This window comes from Myotis brandtii, unplaced genomic scaffold (genome assembly GCF_000412655.1).
Source record: "Myotis brandtii unplaced genomic scaffold, ASM41265v1 scaffold212, whole genome shotgun sequence".
Taxonomy (NCBI): Eukaryota; Metazoa; Chordata; class Mammalia; order Chiroptera; family Vespertilionidae; genus Myotis; species Myotis brandtii.
In genome coordinates this window covers 619,111-623,826 of record NW_005357931.1, presented here as the reverse complement: position 1 = coordinate 623,826, position 4,716 = coordinate 619,111, and the positions used below count along the sequence as shown (strand labels likewise).

The 4,716-nt window shown below is 41.9% G+C and overlaps 1 protein-coding gene across 1 annotated transcript in view; it reads right to left on the bottom strand.

The window, feature by feature from the left end:
* IER3IP1 (immediate early response 3 interacting protein 1) overlaps nt 1-4,716 on the bottom strand; it is a 10,278-nt gene that overhangs the window by 5,269 nt on the left and 293 nt on the right. The window lies entirely within an intron of this gene.

The following is a 4,716-nucleotide window of genomic DNA, read 5'->3' as shown; positions in this document are numbered from 1 at the left end:
AAGCCTCATGTTCCCTTCCAGCTGCCTGGCTGCCGGCCGCCATCTTGGCTGACAGTTAATTTGCATAAGGATATGCTGATTAGCCAATGGGAAGGGTAGCGGTCGTACGCTAATTACCATGTTTCTCTTTTATTAGTGTAGATATATATAGATGCTGCTATGAACATTCATGTTCTTCTATGTAGATCAGCAGTTCTACATGGGCCAGCGAATGACCCTTTCACAGGGGTCGCCTAAGACCATCGGAAAACACATATATAATTTCATATTGTTTTTGTGATTAATCACTATGCTTTAATTATGTTCAATTTGTAACAATGAAAATACATCCTGCATATCAGATATTTACATTACGATTCATAACAGTAGCAAAATTACAGTTATGAAGTAGGAACGAAAATAATTTTATGGTTGGGGGTCACCACAACATGAGGAACTGTATTAGGAAGGTTGAGAACCACTGATGTAGATGTTTGTTTTTCAATACTGGCTACACCTAAAAGTGGAATCACTGGATCACACAGTAACTACTAATGTTTAACATTTTGAGGAACTGCCAGACTGTTTTTCTAAAGCTGCTGCTCCACATTATATTCCCACCAACAATGTATAAATGGTTATAATTTCTCCACCACCTCACCAACACATTACTGTCTTTTTTTATTATAGTCATCCTAATTGGTGTGAAGTATATTTCATTATGGTTTTGATTTGTATTTCTCTAGTGATTAATAATGTTGGCCATCACATAACCTGTCCAATTTTTTAAATTGGATTGTTTACCCTTTATTATTGAGTTGTAATAGTTCTCTATACACTCTGAATAGCAGTCATATATCATATATATGATTTGTAAATATTTTCTCTCATTCTGTGGTTGTCTTTTTATACTTTTGATGGTGTCCTTAAAAGGCACAAAAGTTCTTAATTTTGATGAAGCCCAATTTATGTATTTTTCCTTTGGTTCTTCTACTTTTAGTGTTGTATATCTAGGAAAGCTTGGTCTAATTTAGGGGTGGGGGACCTTTTTTCTGCCAAGGGCCATTTGGATATTTATAACATCGTTCATGGGCCATTCAAATTTATCAACTTAATTTTGCTGTATTTGGTCAAACATTTAATTAACTCACCCCTAATGCCTTGGCAGGGTCAGACCAAATGATTCCCCACGTTCCCCACCCCTGGTCTAATCCAAAGTCACAAAGCTTTATGCCTATATTTTCTTCTAAGAGTTGTATAGCTTTAGGTTTCACTGCTTAGAAGTCTATGGTTTTGAATTAATTTTTGTGTTTGGTATGAAGCAGAGGTTCAACTTCATTCTTTTTCCTATGGATATGCAGTTGTTCCAGCACCAGTTGTTGGAAGACTATTCTTTACCCATTGAATTGTTTTGGCTTCCCTATCAAAAATCAATTGACCATAACATAAGGATTTATTTTTGGACTCTCAAGACTGCTCCATTGGTCTACATGTCGATCCAATGCCAATATCACAATGTTTTGAGTGCTGTGGCTCTGTAGTAAATTTTGAAATCTCAAAGTGTGAGTCATCTAACTTTGCTCCTCTTTTTCAAGATTTTTTTTTTGGCTATTCTTGGTCCCTTTCCTTTTCTTTAGAATTCACTTGTCAGTTTCTGCAAAAAAAAAAAAAAAAAAAAAAAAAAAAGCCAACTAGGATTTTGATAAACATTGCATTATATCTGCAAATCAATATTATTGTTTGGTATCATCTTAGCAACATTAACTCTTCTGATCCATGAGCAGAGGATGTTTTTATTTTAATTATCTTTAAAAATATTTATTTTTTAATTTTATTCAACAATACCTTGTAGTTTTCATAGCATATGATTCACACTTTTGTTAAATTTATTCCTAAGTACTTTATTCTTTTTGAAATTATAAACAAAACTGTTAAATTTTTTTATTATTCATTGTTCATGTATAGGAAAAGAATTGATTTTGTTACTGATCCTGTGTCTTTTAACCTTACTGAACTCATTTATTAGTTTTAATAGTTTTAGTTACTCCTTAGAATTTTCTATACAAGATTGTCATTTACAAACAAGAGATAGTTTTACTTTTTTCAATCTCACAATCTGGATATCTTTCCTTTTTACTCATCTAATTGCCCTGGCTAGAATCTCCAGTACAATGTTAGAAGTGGCAAGAAAGGGCATCTTTTCTTATTCCTAATTGGGGAAAGCACTCAGTTTTTCATCATTATATATAACTAGAGGCCTGATGTACAAAATTCTTGCAAGGGGCTCAGCCCTCGCAGCCCCGGCTTTGTCCAGAAGGTCGTCTGGACGGTCATTCTGCTGTTCGGTCTAATTAGCATATTAGCTCTTTATTATATAGGAGGATGTTACCTGGGGTGTGGGAGGTGTGAGGGGGGTGTTTCTAGATGTTCTTTATCCAATTGAGCAAGTTCCCTTCCATTCCTAGTTAACTGGAAGAGATTCAAGGACTGTACTGGTCACCAATTCCCTTTGTACTCTTCTTTGCCTGAGCAATTTCATCTTTCCATATGGCTTCATTTATCATCTGTGGCTGAGAAACTCAATGTTCAGTCTCCACTGTGGCTCTTGCTTTGTTTTTTGGATTTAAGTCCAACCCACTACTACTTCACTTCCCTACTCGTATATCTCACAGACATAATCTCAAACTCAGCATGTCCTAGACTGACTTCATTCTCTTCATCTTATCCACCACTACCACCCCAACTTTCCTCCAGTACTCTGTAACTCGGTAATGGTACAACCCTTCACTCGGTTGCTTAAGCCTGAAAACCAAGAGAGATCTTTGACCTTTTCCTTTCTTCCTTATTTCCGACGTCCAAACAATACATTTTGCCTTTTCTACCTTTAAAGTATCTCCTGATTTGTAATAGTTTCCTAGGGCTACCATAGCAGAGCAGTACACACTGGGTGGCTCAACACAAAGGAAATTTATTTTCTCACAGTTCTGGAGTCTAGGCGTCTGAGATCAAGGTGTTTGTAGAATTGGTTCCTTCTGGAGATTCTGAGACACAATCTCCTCCACGACTGTCTCCCAGCTTCCCACAGTTACGGTAAACCTCGGCACTGTTTGGCTTGGAGCTGACTCACTCGTCTCTGCCTCTGTTGTCGCATGGCCTTCTGCCCCCGTGTGTCTGTGTGCCTCTGTATCGCTTTCTCCTTACATGGACACCTCACTGGGTCCAGAGCCCATCCTAATCCTGTGTGACTTCATCTTAACTTAATAACACCTCCAGAGACTCTATTTTCAAATAAGGTCACATCCACAGGTACCAAGGGTTAGAACTTTATCTTTTTTTGGGGGGGGGGGCGCACACACTTATACCCACAACATGATCCCTTCTACTTTTCTGTATGTATAGTGGTGAAAAGATGGCCTTTTGAGTCAGATTGCCTATGTTTGAATCCTAGGTCTGCCACTTTCTAGCTGCGTGATCTTAGAAAGGTTACCTACTCTCTCATCTGGAAAGTGGGGATGAAAACTATCGCATAAAGTTGCTGTCGGGGTTGCACAAATTAATATACGTAAAGCGCCTGATACAGACCTGGGTGCACAGTGTTAAGTGTTAGTCGTTATTATTCTTGTTAGTATACCCACCATCTCTACTTGTCCACTCTCGACCCTTCCAACCTGTTCTCCGAACTATAGCACATTACACACATCTGGTCAAGTCACTGCCCTGCTTAAACCTTGCTTCCACCTGCCCCCGAGTTTTCGCACCCCCTCAAGGTCTCCCAGCCCCTCACCTGCACCTCGTTAATGTTTACTCACTTATCAGATTTGGGGTTAGACACACTTCCTCCCAGAAGCTTTCACAGATCCACAGGGTAACATGTCACTGCCCTTCTCTTCCACAATATTCTGCATCTGTGTTATTGTGACTTGCTCAGTTTCATTTAGAGTAACTTCCACTAGAAGGTCAGGATAACTGCTGTACCCTCATCAGCTCTTACTACGTGGGCCTGGCACATAATTTGTGCTCGGTAACTTTATTCTGACGGAATAAACATAACGATCTTGTTCATGGGTTTGAGTGTCAATGATTCACACAGATGCAGCCGGCACACTGTGGCACATGGTGCACGGAGCGCAGTACCCTGCCTCCATGTGCCTCCTACAGCAGGCAGCAGCCGGCTTGCCCAGGATGGAGGAGGGGAGGGGCGAATGGGGTTGCTGGACTGTGAGGTCCCGGTGGGCATAACCTGTGTCTTCATTTCTGTATGATTCCAGTACAGTTCCTGGCACATCGTAGATACCCAAAACTATGCGCTGAATAAACTTTCTTGGAACGTGGGTGGCTGGATGCCGTGCTAATACCATCACGTTCCCTTTCCTCGTAGCCCCAAAGCCCGCGAACCCGCACGCCCTCCAGCAGTTCATTCACCCGGTCACCTGTGCTCCGAAGGAGCCACGCCCTTCCGTCTTTCACCGAGACTCAGACCCCGGGTTTTCCACCGTCGGCGGTCACAGAGCAGTGCATTAAATCACTAACCGAGAGGAATCGCGGGCAGGGGCGTCCCTGGCTCATCGCAGGGTCCCCCGCATTCCCACCCCCAGGACCCGCACGCAGCGGGCGTCCGTGGAACAACCTTCACCCCGCTGGTGAGATGCAAACGGCTCGGCTTCCCCCCCACCCCCGGAGGCAGGGCCCCAACATCCGGCCCTTGGCCGCCTCCTGTCCCCCCCCAGCTGTCCCCTC